The sequence below is a fragment of the Acomys minous genome (assembly GCF_964271855.1).
Source record: "Acomys minous genome assembly, chromosome: 4".
Classification (NCBI taxonomy): Eukaryota; Metazoa; Chordata; class Mammalia; order Rodentia; family Muridae; genus Acomys; species Acomys minous.
The window spans coordinates 4659357-4678266 of NC_140486.1; the positions used below are offsets into that span (position 1 = coordinate 4659357).

The window sequence follows — 18910 nt, forward strand, 5'->3', positions numbered from 1 at the left end:
TGTTGCCCTTGGATTCTTGTTTCTGCCTCTCCCTTCCCCTGTTGCGGGTGTGTGTGTGTGTGTGTGTGTGTGTGTGTGTGTGTGTTAGGTATTTGAATCGCCAAGCAGCAGCAGCTGTTCCTCCTCTTCCTCCTCTTCTTCTTTCTTTGTGGTTACTGAGGGGTCTGTCTGAATCTAGATTTTCCTGCTTCCGGAGAAAACACTTGACCTACAGAGCCATGCCATGACTGAATTTGATGTTGGAATGCTGTAAACCAAGCAGGTATTCTGTTTTTAACAGGAGTGAGTGTAGATGTTAGGGAGCAAGGGGAACCATATCTTACAAGAATAAACTGTCTTCCTCTGTTCTTACACTAAGCTTAACACAGTGAGGGCATGGCTCCTTACTAGCAAGACAGCATGTCTGCATCGTTTAGGTGTCTTCTCATCTGGGTTACCTCTGCCACTGCCTACCCAGGGATAGCATAGTACACCAGGACAGTGTCTATCTAGAGAGACATAGTGTCCCACTGATTAAGACAGAGCTCCCACTCCTCCTTAGACACCATTTATAACCTCCAGTTTGTTTTACCTTTTCTTTTGACTGGCTAGCTATAAATTAGGGTTTGCATCTTCTCCCTAACTTAGGAAACCATGAGACAGACGTGAGCAGCCTCCACGCCCTCACTCGCATGTCCTTATCCCTGAGGCCCTGACCCTGTGCCCGGGGCTTGTTGGAGACTTACTCATATGGATGTTATTGAAACATGAGCAACTGTGTTGGAATGTGGGAGTGTATCCGTGTCACCGTAAATTGCCACTCCAATCCTTCTTCCTTCAAGTTGCTTCTCTCAGATATTAGGCTATAGTGAGGAGAAAAGCTATCAACATACCCAGAACGGTCTGTCCAGATTCTACTTGATCCCTTTGTGTAGCGTTCTGCCTCCAGGTATTGAGCCTTGTCAGCTGAGAGGAACCTATGGCATAACACCTGACAAAGCTATAGTGATTTCCTTTTAGTCAGACAGAGACATAGGCTGAAGTATTTTCAGTGGCTGCTTTGGGTGAGAAGTGCTGGCTGCCATGGTCTGGTACCTGGCTCATATTTTTCTTGGAGATAAAGTTATGAACAGGGAGCCATGGGTGTACCTGTCAAGCCCTAAATATAATTCACAGGAAGTTTTCCCAGTTGTCCTCTGTCCTCACTTTGCAGTAGACACTGGTCTCGTGTCAGGGCCTTTGCCCGGCGCTCAGAATGTGTGCTAGTCACTTTGTTGCCATCTTGACATAAGCTAGTGCCATCTAGGAGGAGGAGACTTCAAATAAAGAACTGCCTCCATCCGGTTTTGCCTGCATAGCTCTCAGGTGTTTCCTTATGGATACATGGGAGAACGCATCCCACTGTGACTGGCGCCACCCTTTACATCTGCTTCTGGGTTGAAGAGGCTGGGCAAGCCATGGGAGAAAGCTAGTAAGCAGTGCTCCTCCATGGTTTCTGCTTCCGTTCCTGCCTCCAGGTTCCTGACTTCAGTTCTTGCCTCGGTTTCCCTGATGCTGGACTGTCACTGTAAGTCAACCCCCCTTTCCTTCCCTAGTTTGGTCCTAACTAGGACTGAAGGTGCTTGTGGAGATAGGCTGATGCAAATGACAGGCCTGACTTAGGTTGTTTTGAGAGAACCATGGAAGTGCGCAAAACTTAATGTGATGTTTGCTGTGAGCTTGGAAGATAAGAATGTTGAGAGATGTAGGCCTGGCTTGAGAAGTTTTAAAGAGAAAGAAAAACTCTTTCAGGACCATTCATGCGATTTACATGAATTAAAAATGTGTGATTTATGACAAATTAGAGCTGTAACTCAGCTGCGATTAGTGAGAGTCTAGCACTGCTGAAGTGAAGCTTCACTGGACAGCTGATGATGGCTACGTGCGACTCGTTGAAAATGGCTAACAGGAGACAACCTCATTAGGCAAAATCTTCTGTCACGTATTTCCTCAGGGTCAGGACATAGAAGCTGTGGTCCAGAGGGTACCAAGGCTTCATCTTAGCTTGTAGCCAAACTTGATGATGTGTAAGTGCCTTCCGTGTGCTACTACTTTTGTCAACATGAAGAGTGCAGTATTAAAGGGGCTGTGAAAAGAAGCTGTGGCTTGGCATTATGTGGCACTTTTGGAGTCTCTCAAAAGAGAACATGAGGCCGTTGGTGAAGGTGCAGTCTCACCCAACATATCGGAGATGCCAGGATCAGGATAGCAGCAGGTGTGGGCTGAGCTAGCGCGTTCATACCAAATTGTGTGTACTGTAGATGGCAGACCTACCCCCCACTTCCCAAACCCATTGGAGCTCCGAAGATCTTTAGTGGGTCCCAGATGTGGGTGGGGCACTGAGCAATTAACACTATTGGAGTTTGGTTTTGATTTGATTGGATTGTGGCTCTGCTCTGGTTTTTCCCTTTTGGATTAAGAAAGTAATTTGCTTTTGGCTTTATAGACGCTCAATGTTAAGAGAGTTTACACTCTTTAAAGAGACATTGGACTTTTAAATGTTTGGAATTTTAAAAAGCTGTAGAACTTTTAAAGCTGTATTCTTTTATATTAATATGAGTTTTATATTAATATGAGTTCTTGAGGATAAGAAAGGAAAGGTTGTGATTTAATAGTGATGTATTTATTTGTGTGTCAGATAAAGAAAGTGTTTGTTAACCTGTTTGGTTTTCTGTTTCCTGTCAGCTTGATACAAGCTATAGTCACCTGGGAAGAGGCAACCTCAATTGAGAAATTGCCTCTGTTAGACTGGCCTGTAGGCAATTTGGTGAGGCATTTTCCTGACTAACGTTGTTATGGGAGGGCCTAGCACTTTGTGGGCTATGTCACCCCTGGGCAGGCGGTCTTTGGTTATATAGGAAAGTGTTAGTTACTTACCAGTTGCCGTGTTTAAACATCGTGACCGAGGAGACATAGGAAGGAAAGGGCTTAATTTGGGGCTCATGGTTCCAGAGGGATGGAGTCTGTGGCCATCGCTGCAGGGCGCATGGTGGCAGCAGGCGGAAGTGGCAGTGCCTGCCAGTTCACCTCTCAGTCTACAAGCACAAGGCAGAGAGAGCTGACTGTGAACGGCACGGGCTGTGACACGGCTCTTCCAAGGCCACACATACCACACTGGGACTTTAGATATGTGGGCCTATGCAAGGCGTGCTCCTTCAGAGCACCACAGAAGGAAGCCTTCGCAGCCACTTAGGGAACGGAAATCTCCCCCCCCCCCGCCCCCCATCCCCTCCCCCAACCCCTGTGCGCTCCCGCCTCTGCTGCTGCTGAGCTCTTGCCTTGACTTCCTTTAGTTAAGGAGTATGGTTGGGACAGTTAAATAAGCCTTTTCTCCCCCCAGTTGCTTTTGGCCAGTGTTTTGTCATAGCACCCAGAAGCCAACCTGGGATGGCACAGAGAAAATTCAAAAGGCTAGTGAGATAACTGCACTGACGGGTGCGCAGACTGCTCGCAGTGACGGAGTGTCTCACGTTGTTCTTGGGGTTTTGTCTGTGGCGTCTGTAGGTCACGGAGGGCTGTGGTTAGCGGTAGAGGAGACGTAGGGGGGCAGAAAATATTTAGGATCTTTTCATGTTTATTTCTTCTCTTCTGTAACAACAAGCAAATGGATGGCAGATAGGTGTAGTGTCTAACTGACGTAATGTAAACGAGTGTTTAAAATGTATTTTTTTATTTGGTTCTTTTCAAAATATTTCTCTAATCAAAAGGGAGTGGAATGTGCTGGCTGGTTTTATTTCAAGTTGACACAGCTAGATACATATCTGGGAAAAGAGAGTCTTAACTGAGAAAATGGCTCTGTAAGATTGGCCTAGCAAGTCTGCACTGCATTTTATTTACTGATGATTGATGCACGGTAGGGGGTGGGGTGGTGGCAGCTCAGTGCCCCTTGGGTAGTGCCATGCCTGAGCAGGTGGTGCTGAGCGCACCACAAGGAACAAGCCAGGAAGCATTCTCCTCCATGGCCTCACACCAGCTCCTGCATTGGGTCCAGCCTTGCCTTCTTTCCATGAGGGACTGAGATATGGAACTGAAAGGGAAATAATGTTTTTCCTCTCCACGTTGCTTTTGGTCATGATATTTTATCAAGTAATAGAACCCAAACTAAGTACGATATGGAACATCACCAGCCTTCCTCCTTCCTAGCCCGCCCCTGCCCCCAGCCTGTGTCGTTTGTGAGTGTTCTTGCTCTTTCAGTGGCCACAGTTAAATGTATTTGGACCTAGCTTCTCATGACAGCATGCCAGTATCTTTTGTATTTTACTTTATTTTTTTCCTTTTTATTGGAAATAGGTTCTTTTCGCATACAGCATGTTCTGGTTACAGTTTTTCCTCCCTCTGCCCCTCCCAGTTCCCCTCCTGATCGACTCCCATTCCGACTTTCACTAGAAAGAAATGCTTCTAAGAGATAGCAACCAAACAGGACAAATAAAATAAATAAGATAAAACAAAAACCATGCATCAAAGCTGGACTAGGAAAAGACCCCACGCAGCAGGCACAAGGATCAGAGACCATCTCATTCACACACTCAGTAGCCACATCAAAAATACTAACCTGAAAGCTATCATCCCTGAGGCAGAGGGCCTGGTGCAGATCTGAGTGGGCCCTTGTGCTTGCTGCCTCAGTCTCTGAGTTCATAGTGTGCTCCATGTGGACTCAAAGGGCCTTGCTCTCTCTGTGAGCCCCATTGCATGGGCTCTTACAGAACTCCTTCTGCTGCTTCGTCTTCCATGGATTTCTTTGAGCTCTGAGGGCCGGGATTCGATGGAGACACCCCATTTAGAGTTGTATGTTCTAAGGACTCTGCATGGAATGTCTGGCTGTGGGTCTCTGCAGGAGGAGGCTGCTCTGAGGATAGCTCAGTAAGGTACGGCTCTGAGGAGCCTACTGTAAGGGCCAGCTTCAGTGCAGAGAGGTTCTGCTGGGTGGTCATGTCTTCTTGTTGTGCACAGCTCCCCTCCTCTCTGAAACCTTTGCAATGGAAATGGTGTTAATGTGTATCTTAAGAGAATGGGAGTGTCCTTTAGTGGACAGCAGCTGTAGGTGAGAAGCCTGAGCCACTCTTCCAGAGGAGATGGCGGTTGCCTGAGTTGATATTTTGGTTAATTTTGAGGTTTAGAACTGTCTCCAGGTACACAGATTGAAATATATCATTTCATTTGGTTAAAGGTATGAAGAATCAGGAAAGCCCTTAAAACCACAGAGAAATGATTTAGTGAATGTTTGCAAGTTAACACATATTGGTCTGCATGCTAGCTTTAGTTGTTGATTTGCTAGGTTTAGACACGTTTAGGTAGATATTTTCAGTTGGCTGTGTCAAATAGTTTAGCTGATAAGATAGTAAAAGCTGTATTAAAGCCCACAGTACAGCACAGTTTCTAACATTGTTGCAGTACTTATTTTATTGAAAGGCTACTGGTAATTTATAAATGTGGTTCTCTTGAGATAAAATAACTTGCACATTGCTCTTAACAAGTTAAGGTTGTCCCTAAAGAGTGTGTTGTAGTGTTTAAATTATCATTACCCCTGGCGTTTACAATACTATTAATACTCTGCTTGCATAGCATAAATCTGGTTACTGTGCTTATAGCACATCAACTATGTCAAACTTGTAAATTTACATAAATTTTATAGTGACTCTTTTTCCAAAGGGTATTCGGATACTAAACAGTGTTTTCTTTATATATTGTACATTGTGTATATAGTTTTTAATGCTAGTTGTTTGCAAACCCTGAGCTTTCTTTGCAAAGTACACTTCTAAGTATATTAAGCATAAAAGTTTTTCATTTCTTGGAAGAGATGTTACCTACTTGGTTTACAATGATTGATTTCTACAGGGCCACATAGTCAGCAGTTTTATTTTATCTATCTATCTATCTATCTATCTATCTATCTATCTATCTATCTATCTATCAAAGGTCAGGAGTGTCTGGTACTCCCTAAACAAAGTAGCAAATATATGAAGTCACTTTCATTAGTTGTGTCTAAAGTGTGATGTTGGTGGATGGAAGTAACAGCATGCTTCCAGTTGGGCTGACCTTACTTTTGTTTTCCTTAGTCTTCCTCATTTTCCGCACAATGGCCCTACTTGTCTTCTGCCCCTAAAATCTCAGCTATTACTTTCCCATAAAAGCCACTTTTCTCTACCTTAATGCCATTTCCCAAGTTGATTTCTTATTTTTGTAATTCCTGAATGGACACTTAGTCCCCAAACTTGGTTAGTGTATAGGGTGGAAATAATCACTCATATAAGGCAGACCCTGGTTGGTAACGTAACTGTTTCCTAAGCAGTGTGATGGCTGTTGCTGGTCGTCAACCTGAGCACATTTGGAATGCACTACAGGGCACGCCTGTGAGAGACGTCCCCCCTTGGGGTGAAGTGGGTGAATCCACTTCTAGTGCAGACTTTTGAGGTGGGAAGATACCCGTTTATTCTGGGTCACAGTTTCTGCTAGAAACTTATATGAGGACACAGAAGACCAGAGGCTCTTGCTCTCTGCCTGCTTGCCTGGCCATTTCAGCCTGGTAGACTGGGCAGCTTGAAGTTTTCCTTTATAGCCAACCATTGTTGAAATAGTTGGACCATAGCCTATAAATCCCCCATGTCTATATCTTTCTGTCTAATCTATCCACATACATATTGATTATATATTTCTGAGATGTACTGAAATATATGTGTATATTTTTTCTATAAGTCCTGATATTCTAGAGAGCCCTTACTAATACAGTCAGCTCACAGTGAGCTTCCTGGTAAAGGCTCATCTGTCAGTTCCTAGTCTGCAGAGGGCATGGGTGGCATAGGCAAGCACTAGGGAAACCAGAAATGTGAGTAGCATGGCAGGAGGCCCCTCTTTTTCTCAGTCAACAGATCCCATCTTTAGGGGAGATGTCACATGTACTTTATAGCCTAGTGACCTGTGCACTAGCATTATGACTGAGGCCACACCAGACCCTAGGCCCTTAAGCTGTAGAACCCATCTTCATGGTAAAGGTCACATACACTTTGCAAAAGAGTTTTAATGTAGTCATGCCTTAAGCTTCGTTGTGCACATAGGATTGAGGTAATTGTTACTAGGGATCTTTTTACCATATTGTGCTGTACTTCCCTATGTTTACAGTAAGCTGCCCAGGGCCAGACTCTAGAAGATTGAACCAACACAGGCTAATGAAGTCATGCTGAACTGGAGTTTCTTGCCTCGTTCTGATTGTTCTGCTGGCCTTCTCATTTGCAGGGACCTTCACACTAGTCTAGAGAAAAAGAAGAAAAGAAATGGAGGAGGGAAAGGAGAAAGAATGAAAGACAGACAGACCGACTGACAGACAGGCAGTGAGGTCTAATGGAAGGGAACTGTCATTCTGTCAGCTAGACTCACCATGCTGAAGATTCAGTTGGGAGGGTGTCAGAAATACAGAATGATTAAGGGAGGGTTAACACAGCACTGTTTCGGCTTCTTGACATCAACTGTTAACTTTGGAGTCCTTTGTATGCAAATGAAATGTTTTCTTTGATTACAACCCGTGAAAATGTGCTTGCTAGTAGTCCAGCTGTGCGGCTATGTGCTAGGGCTGGGCTCTTCACTGTGTCCCTCAGAGCTCCCAGGAACTCTTCACCTCCAGTGGGAGGGAAATTCGAGGAAGCATTGTAAGGAAGTGTGTACTTAGCTTGTATGCCACTGTGATGTAAATACCTGGCATGAACAGCTAAAAACAAGCACATTTGCTTTGCTTCTTGGCTTCTGTCTGAGCTTTGGGAGGACATGGCAGAGCTGCTGCTAACACTGGTAGTCAGTCGGTAGAGACGGGACAGGAGGAGGCCTTGATGCCTGGTTTTGCCTTTTTACCGTGTTTGTGCTGGTGCCACCCACATCCGTTCAAGGTTGGTCTTCTGGAAAGGTGATCACAGACGTTCACAGAGCTTCTGCTAAGCTCCTAGCCACTTCTTGTTCCAATCAGGTTGACAGTCAGTTAGCCAGGACCGTTAAATTAAATCTTTAAAGTGAGATGCTTGTACAACAGGATGAAGAGGACAGAGAACACTCTGCTTGGTTTTGTTTGCGTGAAGCAGACTGATCAGGTGTCAGATTTCTGACAAGGCTTCTATCTGAGCCTTGAAAATGGCACTTGGGTCTTACCCTTGCAGAGCTATGAGGAAATTGATTTTTGCCCATATCACCTGTGCTCTGTTAATTTATGATACCCAGAGCAGAATAAGATAGTAGGCAGTTGTCCCAAGGGCTGCTTGACACCTGAAGCAGCTTGCTTCCTATTGAATAGGTTTCCCGAGAAACTCAATTAATAAGAAATGTATAGTATGCCAGAGGGCAGGCAAGATAACTTACCACAGATATTAGCCATTTTGTGTGACTTTTATTTTTTATATGTAGTTTTTTTCTTCCTATCTACGAGTTTAGCTTTAGTTTTAAATTCTGTAGTTTATGATCTGCATATGTATCATAGGCCAATACATGAGCATGCAACTTGATGATGTTTGATTCCATAAATAAACCTAGTTCAAGGAAGAACACAGCACTTGAGTGCTCTTCCGTTCTCTCAGGCACCACTGACCCCCTGTCCCCCAACCATACGAGTTCACTATAGTGGGTGAACTTTATTAAACAGTTTCAGTGTCGACCATTTCTTCTACATGGTGGTTTCTGATTTGAATCTAATCTTAATTGGGCACTTATTTCAGCATCTTTAACTTTTCTTTCATTATAGGTTTCTTTTTTCTTTTTTCTTTTTTTATTATTCTTGGCTTTTGAACTGATAATAATTTAGCCTCTTTACTCATATGGGTGTGCATTGTATATAAATAATTTTACAGACCCCTATAAATAATTCAAATCTCTGCATACACTTTATTTTGTAAGTCTTCAAACTCAGGCTTAAAAGAAGGATTTGTAGTCTAATTTTTTTATAGCTCAGCCATCATTCTGTTTGGAATAAGCAGGAAGGAAGCATGCTTGTGAATATTCCACTTCTGAAGGCTCTTCTGTGAGGGGCCTGCCTGAGGTGTTGCTGTGTTAAACAGTGCATCACCCTTGCAGTTGCCATCTGCCAGTTCAGGGTCAAGAATCTTAGCTCAGACCTGGACAGAAAAAGATGCTTATGTTTTATTTGTGCCTGGACAGTTTTCTTAGAACATACATCTCTGACATTTACAGTAGAAGTTACTCCAAAATAGGTATTTTAATAGTCAAATAGTCTATTTTTAATGTGACAGCTGAGGAGCAGTGGAAGTCTAAAAATGGACTTCTGTAATACTGTATGTGCATTTTTAACGGATAGTATTTTTAAATTTATATATATTTTATTGATCCTTATGGTAAATGTTCTATTGAAAGAATTATAGTAAAATTTAAAAAATAGTATAAATTTAAGCCACTCCCATTGTATGTTAATAAGTTGCTTATTAAGTAATGAATTAGAGAAGCATATTAACATAATCATTGATTTCATATGAATATATACGTTCATATAAAGTATCATTGCAGAATAAATGGCAACAAAGAGCAAAGGAATTAGTTCTAAACAACATCCTCTCTTCCACTTCATTTCTTTGTAATGGTGTCATCAGCCAGTCTGGCCTTGAACTCCTGATTGTCTTTCTTCCGTTGCCTGTGTGCTGAGGCTGCTGATGCCAGCCAGCCCAGGGGGAGGCCCACAGGAATGTGGGGTCCTTTCCTTCAGGGCTCCTAGTCTCTGGGAGTCCATGAGAGGGACTGTCCCTCCTCTATAGGATAGCCAGTCTCTGTGAAGTACATTATAAGTGTCCAGAGCTGAACTCTCTTTATTTTGTTAATGAGTCCTTAAGAAATTGTAATTTCTTGTGTCCATATAATCTGGTAGCTGAATGAAAAAAAAAAGAAATAAAATGGAAAGACATGACTGCTCCTAGGTATGGTGGATAAGAAAGTTTATTGTAGATAAAAGAGAGAGCACAGGGAGGGAGTCTGGAGTGATATGACCAGACCAAGAGGGGCCACGTGAGCAGAGTGGGAGGGAGAGGAGAGAGAGGGAAGGCAGGCTCAGCAGCCAAGAGGGTAAAGGTACAACAAAAGGACAGGCTGGTAACCAAGACAGCTGGATTATATTCAGAAGAGCCTCTGTGGTAAGGAAGGGAAGGGCATCTCAGACCCTGGGGTGGCTTCACAGTAGAGGGTGGGTATGCCAGCCACACCCTGTAATGTGTAGGGGCTGAGGGATACTGGAAGTACATGGCTGCCAGGTCTGCTTTAAAAAAAAAAGTTCATTCATACTAAGTGGCCCACTGTGCGTTTGCTAAATTCAGACAACCTCTGTAAAACGTAAAGCTTTAAAAAAAAAATGTTGTTGTTGTTGTTGTTGATTTGGTTTGGTTTTTCCTTTTACATATCGGGTCATGAAACTTGAAATTCAGTTGGCAAACAGTTGTGAAGGAAAGACAGATGAAGAAGAGTGGGAACAAACAGAGCCCACAGCACTGTGTGTAGTCTGTGATGGAGGTCTGTGATCCTTCCTACTGTCTCAGGCCTGAGAATGGAGGTGTTCTAAAAAAGCCTTAGTTTTTTAAGGATCTTGCCCTACATTACCTGCCCTGGTGGTTAGAGAAATGGATAGAGGATCTTAATGGAGGCAGAGTGGTTGCAGCCCAGCTCTTACTCTTCCCAGTGCAGTAGCCCAGCAAAGAGGTGGTGTGGCACAGCAGCGACACAATCCCTGTGCCCAGTACCTGTAGCCAGACTCACAAGCAGTAGAAAAACGTCATAATATAGTGAAGGTGATAAATCCTGAGCAATTACAAAGGGCCTTTTGTATATCTTGTTTGGGCTAAAAACAATGATTAAAAAAAAAAAAGATTTATTTATTGTTCATATAGTATTCTGCCCTCATGTGCACCTGCAGGCCAGAAGAGGGCACCAGATCTCATTACAGATGGTTGTGAGCCACCCTGTGGTAGCTGGGATTGAATGCAGGACCTTTGGAAGAGCAGTCAGTGCTCTTAATCTCTGAGCCATTTCTCCAACCTTCAAACATTGTTTTTTTTTTTAAACCAGTATATGCTTTTAATCATAAAACCACCAATGATTACATTACCACTATATTACAGAATGATATACCAGTGGTACTGTATTTTAAAAATATAAGGTTTTGTTATGTGATATGTCTTTTTGGCAAATGACATTCTAACAAAATCTCTCAGTCTCCTGTACATAGTGATTTTGATTAGTCAGGTAATGTTTTTAAGTAAAGTGTAACACTTGATGGGAAAAAGATTCAGGTGCTAACTGTTGAATTTCTGTATTTGCTTTGGTCCTTTATTTGATTTTTTTTTTTTTTTTTTTGGAACTTTGCAGAGATCTCTTTCATTACATGGAAATCTACCTGTTGAATATATACTGTCAAGTGAGAGACAAACACTGTAAGAAAATGCAACAGTAGCTCACTTTGCCGTCCTGGGTGGAGCTGTGGCTCTCTGGGTTTCCAGGCTCATCATTACATAAAGGATGCAGTTGCTGTCCCAGGACCACATACAGCTCACTCGATTTAGCGCCGTAGCTATGTTGGCATGGCTGTCACTTCACAGCAGTGGCTACTCAGTGGGAAACATGATTTTGTTGTTCAGACGAAGTTTCTGCTTTTTTCTATTACTTCTTCCTGAGCTATCTGTCTACATCAGTGATTCTGAAGGCTGTGTTCTGAGGTGAGACGTGGGGATGCAGGAGACCCATGACTGTTGGCAGGCATGACGGCGTTGCAGGTCAGCCATGTGGCGCTGTGATGCCCTCGATTGTGTGGGCAAACGGAGGAAGTAGCTCTCTGTTTGTCCATATGCTGTAGAGAGTTTTTGCATGTTATTATCACTTACGCATCATTGCATTTAGTGTCTGAGGTAGTTTGGCCATGTTTAACCTGGGTGAGTTAATTTCTTAATAATTTATTGATGATCGATAAGTGTCTTAATGGTATCTGCACTTGAGAAAAATGCCCTTTTCATTTTCTTTATGGAAACCAGAAGCCCAGCTTGCAGAAGGCGTCCCAAAGAAAGCGTAGGAGGGTAACTGGGTTCTCTGTCTGGAGAGAGGCTCTGAGGAGTGTGGAGACGGAACGGCTGCCATGAACCCCTCGTGTGTGCAGATGCCCTCAGCCCCGATGGCCAAGGCGACTCACACTACCTGGATCTGGCTTAGTTGTCTGTGATGCTCTCAGAGTGCTTGCTCCACAGTCATAAAAACCCGAGCCTGGTCCTCAGCCCGTAGTGGAGCAGGTGAGTTAATATGTAGTCTTAGTTTGGCTGGCCTGCTCCCTTAGTGAGCTCCAGGTTCACTGAGAACCTACATGGAAGGTTGACAGTGGCTGAGAAAGATACCCGTGTCAGCCTCTGGCCTCCACATTCACGCACACGCACGTACATACATGCCCTGTATTCATGCGCCCAGAGACACAGGCGTGCACATCATACCCGTGGTTTGTGTACATATTCCACATCTACAGTCTTCAAATGTAAATACTCTGTTTTTGAGTATAATTTTTTTTCTATTTTGAACATAGGTTATCTTTTTAAACAGCTATCTTTTGGTGTATTATAACTCAGAAATCATTTATGTTGGTGAAATTGTATTTTTGCTCTTTATTAGTGACTCAGTAAGTAGATAAATTTGAAAATTAATAGGTAGTGTCTTATAAATAGAGAGGAAAATACGTGGTGGACATTTCTGACAATATGAAAATTAAAAGAAATGGGTTAAAAAAGGTCTTGATGTGAGATGTGAACTTTGTCTTGCTGGTGAGCACAATCTGCATATAAAATATAATACCCTGGTGACTATTCATAGATCAAAGAGAAGCCCATATTGCCTCTCTCTCACTCTGTTTGCACAGAACTGTATATGAGACATTCTCCTGTCAGCTAGTCAAGACCATTTTCTTGTTTTCCTTTTTACCCAAAGATTAGGGCTCCTTTGGAATATGATTTGGTCTGTCTTGCATCTCTCTTGTGTTTACTTGTGATATATAGTTCCTCATCCCTCAGCTCATTCTTTTGGTCATTACTGTTAAATTTATGGATTATAATATCCAATGGTAATGTGTTTAAAGATGAATTATATAAAATTTAAAAATCTGAAGTTGTATAATGTCAATAGAATTTTCAGTTTTTAGATTGCATTTTCATAAAACTGTCATCTTTTGTGTTCTTGGATTACTGTCTTTTCTTTGATCTTTCTATTTCATTTTTATGTTCCAGACTTTCATTTTAACATACAGTAATTATGATCATTTTCATTTAGCATGTATTTTGTTTCTTCTATAAGTATATCTTAACACAATTCTAGAATAAAATGTGATTGACAGGGATGGCCTTCAGATTTGGTGCATGTCCTAGCCTGATTTTCTTGCTTGGATAAACACCATGACCACAAGCAACTTGTGAAAGAAAGGGTTTATTTCCTCATATACTTCCCGGTAATATCCTTCACAGAGGAAAGTCAGGACAGGAGCTCAGGCAGCTTGTTTCAAGTTGACAAAAACTAACCACACAGCCTTGGGTGTGGTCAAAGGAGTTATGCAGGTGACAGCAGAACGAGCAGGCTACTGTGGTCATCCTTCCATCCACTAAACACATGCCTCATGAGCCCTAGTTACGTTGTTTAGCTGTGACTAGGACAGGCCATGTCTCCACTCAGGCGCAGTTCACACTCAACTCAGGAGAGCAGAAAATAAGCTGCTAGCTGAGGATGTCAGCCTGTGGAGTCCTTGACAAAAAGTGAAAACAAGACCTCGTCAGTGTTCCTCTTCTGGGCTGGGGCGTCACTAAATGAGACCCTCTCTAAGAGCTGTGGGACAGGCAGCCTTTTAGTGCAGCTGCTCCGCTTTGTTCATTTTGGCAGACAGGTCCTGCAGCTTCTTGTGACTCCTGCAAGAGCTCCTGTATTTTAGGTCTTTCATTCTGTGTTACTTTGGATTTTACAAGAGTAAAGAGCCCAGTGGTTTTATGTATTTATTGTATTTCTAAAACACTTGAAAGGGAGTTATTAGGGAAATGTTTTCAAAATGTGAATTAATTCTTCAGTTACTCTTTAACTTAATTCTTTGGTTACCTAGTGAGCTTTTCTTTTTTTAGTTGTTGGTGTTTTTTTCTTGGTTTGTTGGTCTGTTTGTTTTGTTTTGAGACAAGGCTTTTCTATATAACCCTGGCTGGCCTGGAACTTACTCTGTAGACCAGGCTGGCCTGGAACTCAGAGATCTGCCTTCCTCGTGCTGGGATTTAAGGTGTGGCACCACCACCCAACTCCTTGTAAGTATCATTAATCGATGAAATGGGTGTTGTTTTTTTAAGGAGCACTTCATGATCATCTAAGACTGTTGGACCTTTTTTTGTATTGGATTTTAAAATTATTATTGTCATCAGTATGCCATCTTTTCTCAATATAGTGAGGTTCTAAACTCAGACAGGGGTGTCCAATGACTGCAGCCCAATACAAACAACTTAAAACTTGCAATTCTCTTCTTTTTCCTCTCTCTGCCTATGCTTTTTAAATTTTTATTATTATTTTTTGTATTTTGATTGCATAAGTCTTGAGCATTAACTGCTCAGATGATGATATCCTGTCCCATGTGCTTGTAATGTGGATTGTTCAGTACTACCATACACAAGGAAGTTAGTAAATGTTTATTGAAGAAATTCTTAAGCATTTTAATGGTATAATTTATAATATCAAGTTAAAATGAATCTGCAAAAACATGGCTACTTGATACTGTTGAGAAAACTTTTTTAGTACAAAGACTTGCTGAATTCAACATTAAATTTTCATTTTTTCTAGTTATATCTTGTTTACATTTTTTTAAAAATATTTTTTACATATGCATTTATATGATCACACACACACACACACACACACACACACACACACACACACACACATATATATATACATACGATAAATTACCTACAGAAAGAAGAACCACGACACAATCAGGAATTATATAAATGTTACATTCATAGTGTTTTGGCTATTTGTATTTGGCAACCTTGACAAAACATTTTTTTCCTATCTTGGTGCATCTAAAATCTGAATGTTTATCTATCATATCTCATCATTATCAACTTAAAACATCTATCTAGACCTAAAAACATCTTAGCCCCTAAACAACTAAGCTTAGTTGTAAAACTAAACTATCTGGTCTTCAACCCCATCAGAGACTTGCGAAGGAATAAACTTGATGACCTGAGCATGCTGGGAGTGCAGGCTAAAAGCTTCCCAAATGAGAAGATGACAGAGACAGTTTGCTGTCTAAACAGACACCCAAAACTCTCTGTAATATTGGAGCATCATCTTCACCATCTGGCCCAGTATATCTGACAGACATATTTGTGAGGCAGGAACTATTGAGGCCGTACAGAGTTTGGCCATTGACTCTGCCTGCATCCAAGCTTGCCCATTTTAAGGCAGAATTCTGTCTGTGGTAGAAATGCGGACATTTTGCACAGTGGCTTGTTTGCCACATTTGAAGCTATCTCAATAAGGAGGTTCTTTGATGCTCATCATCTTCTTTGAGTTAGGCTGGGTGTTGCCAGGAGTTAATCCTGTTTCATTGTAAATGAATCTTTAAAATAGCAAAAACATCTTTGAATGCCGTACTCTGCTTGTCTCTGAGGATTTTGAAGACCTTGTCTAACTATTTACCTTATCTTTCTATAGAGTCATATCTATCTGTTATACCTAGGATGTGTATTGTTGTGATAAAAATAGACTAGTAATTGATATGACCATGAGTTGATCAACTAACAATTAACTTGTATAACTTACTTATCCTAAACAGCCTGCAATAATACGCTCAAAGTATTGGAAGTAAACCTTGTATTATAATTGAGTTGTATGGGTACAATACTTCATATTAGAGTAGAGTATACATATACACATATATAAATAATATATATAATAAAGAATAGTTCTAAATTTGAATTCTATACCAATGTATCTAAAATTAAACTTACTTTGCATCTATATACAAAGTTCTATACCAGTGAATTAAAAATAACCTTTTGAGTAACAATTAAGCCATTAAGTTGAGGAGTAGATTCACTAATCTACTTTTTGTCCTATCATCCCTATGTATTTCTATAGTTCCCTTCTTTCTTTTCAACCCCTATCTCCAAACCTAAGAATGAAAGATAAAGGAAAGGAGAGACATCCCTGAATCCAACCTTGTTTTCTCTCCGAATATGGCCAATAATAACTTATAACCAACTCCCAATGAAAATAAACATCTATTGCCCAAGAAAGCAACTAAAAAACATACCCAACTGCCCTCAAGGGAAATGGGGTGTTGTTCTCTTAAGGTTTCTTCTAGTTGATTTGGGACAAATAATACCTTTGTAGGGGCCCAAAGAAAATTGAGGAAAGTGATTAAACAAGGTAGGAATAACATTTGTGGTTCAGTGTCTAAATGTTGAAAAATTCCAGGCTTAATTAGAGTCGTGTGTAGCACAGTTTGAAATGCTAGACCAATTGGGATTGGAAGCTTTATTCGAAGCTGCCCTGGGTGCTGTCCTGTTCTGATGAGGAACAGCAACTGAAGCACTTGGTGTTGAAGCACGAAGGTTGCAGGATGTCAGTGTTCAGCATGCTGAGAGGAATGAATCCTGTCTGGTCTGATCCAGGCATCAGTATCCGGTTCTTTTGTTCCTAAAATATATAATTTCTCACAAGCATTATACAGTTTTAAAATTATAAATGTATAAGGTATGTGTGTCTGATGCACAGAACAATTACGGCTGGTTTTTTGCTCTTTGTATGAGTAGAAAAAGACATTTGTAAATATTCATTCATCCCATATGAAGAATGGCATCTAATAATAATTCACAGGGCTTCTGTAGCCAACAGGAAGCATTGTCTGTGCGTAGACATTCATGTCTCAGCCAGTCTCAGAGCTGTTCCCCCCTCTCTTCTCATCCTGTCTCCCTCCCTCCCCTAGTCCTCAGAAAGGGGAGCCCTCCTCCCCTAACATGACTTCTGCCTATCAAGCCTCACCTGTGTTCTCTTCCTCTGTGGCCTGGCAATGCTGCCCTGCCAGGGGGAAGTGATAAAAGTTGCTGCGAGGACCAGACTCTATGTCAGATGTAGTCCCTATTCCCCACATCGGGGACCCATAAAGAGACTGTGCTGCTTATTTTTAATTTTTTTTTTTATTGACAGAAATCTCTGCTCTTGGCTTCAACAATTTTCTTGTTTTTTTTAAAATTCTATATTCCTGTGCACGATGCTGTCTAAAAATAACAGTCAAGATTTCGTTGTGGTGAAAAAAGTAACAGAGCAGATTAAAAAACATCAAATGGTGTCCTACCTATATTTCTTACCTGTTTTAGTGTATAAGCTGCAAGAGGAGATCCTTCCAGCTGGAGTTATTGCTTTTGATAAATTGGTACAAAAAATATTCATACTCTTACATGATAAAGGCAATATAACCTGGAGAAACATTTGCATCATGGTCCTTGTGTGTAGGCGCACACAGTGTCGTGCCGTGTACAGGCTTACTTCATATGTACTGCTGTTCTTTCTTTTTTCTGAACTTTTCTTGTATCCTTTCTTTTAAAGCGTATTTATAACTTAGTCTGACTTTTGTTCAAGGTAACTATTGGGGTTTTCAGTAATGGGGAAGCACATTGCTTCAGGTATTCCTAGGACAAGTGAAATAATAAAACAACTGTGGCTGATCAGCGTTGTGCCTGTTGACCTTTTTCTTCTGAGACTTCTTGATCAATTCTGAAAGGGAGAGCTGGTTGCAGCCCTTTCTCGGGGAGCCTGCCTGGTGTGATGGCAGGTTCAAATCAAGCCCAGGCGTGGCCTCCCATCCTTCTGAGGTGGTTCTGCCAGCTTGCTGTATGGCTGCCACAACAGTAACCCCATGCTTGACTTGATTGGTGAGGATTTACATGTGTGCTAATTAGAGTGGAATAAATGATTGGCTGTTTGCAGCATTGCCATAAAGGGTGCCCAGATGTACACACTACATGAACATAATGTGCCCGGGCACAGCGCATCAAAGTTTGTCAGCTGCATTACCTCAGCAGGCTTTGGGCCTGTCGCAGAGAATTTGTTGATAATTGTCCCCTATGATTTAGTGTCTTACTGGGTGAAAGCGAAAGGCCTCAGAGTAATGTCTTGGCAGAAGAATTTCTGATCCTTCAGGGATAACAAAATAGGCCTGAACGTAACTGGGAGTAATGAATAGATGACTTTAAGCTATGTATATTCAAATGTTGATTTCTTATGTTTTGAAATATTTTCTAGTAAAACAAATAAAATATCAAGTAAATTGGCATAATTGAATAAATTTAATCTTCAGGAATTGCATAAACATCAGTCTTGTAGGTTGAATTAATCCACATTAAAACCACCCATGCATATGTGTCTGATGAGATATGCAATGTAGAGGAGGTACTGAAATTTCAAAAGCATACGTTCTGGGACTGAGGCTTCCTGGGTATGCGTCTGTAAACCCACATCCTTTGTCATTGTGAAGCTAAGCCCCCAGGCTCTCTAGGTTGAGTTTATATGCAGTAACTTTAATACCTGATTACGTTGAAAGGATTTTTTTTGGTTGTACCTTCCTGGCATTGATAATGAATTAGCTCACCCTGATTTCGTGGTTAAACTTCCATGAAAGTCATAAGGGAGGAGCATTCTTCCAGTACGGCTAGGCAGGAACAAAGCTGGTCCGCTACAGAGGTCACCACTCAGTATTTCCGAGACCGTGAGATGCACGAGGCTGATGGCATTGATTCTTAGCTTTGATACTGTTGCTGCACATGAATGGCCCGATACAGTGCAGTGATAAGGTTAAGTTAATTACTGTTTCTGTGCTACGCAGCCTTCACTTGATTACTGCTGAGGAAGGGTTTGATGCCTTTTT

General features: G+C 41.6%; 1 protein-coding gene and 1 long non-coding RNA gene across 4 annotated transcripts in view; both read left to right on the forward strand.

Moving 5' to 3' along the window:
* The window catches only part of ZNF407 (zinc finger protein 407), a 381799-nt gene that overhangs the window by 67763 nt on the left and 295126 nt on the right, over nt 1–18910 (forward strand). The gene's annotated exons all lie outside the window — the stretch shown is intronic.
* Nucleotides 4899–12750, forward strand: LOC311596751. Its single transcript, XR_014778962.1, has 2 exons — nt 4899–4931; nt 7932–12750. It is a non-coding gene; the product is annotated as an uncharacterized lncRNA (long non-coding RNA).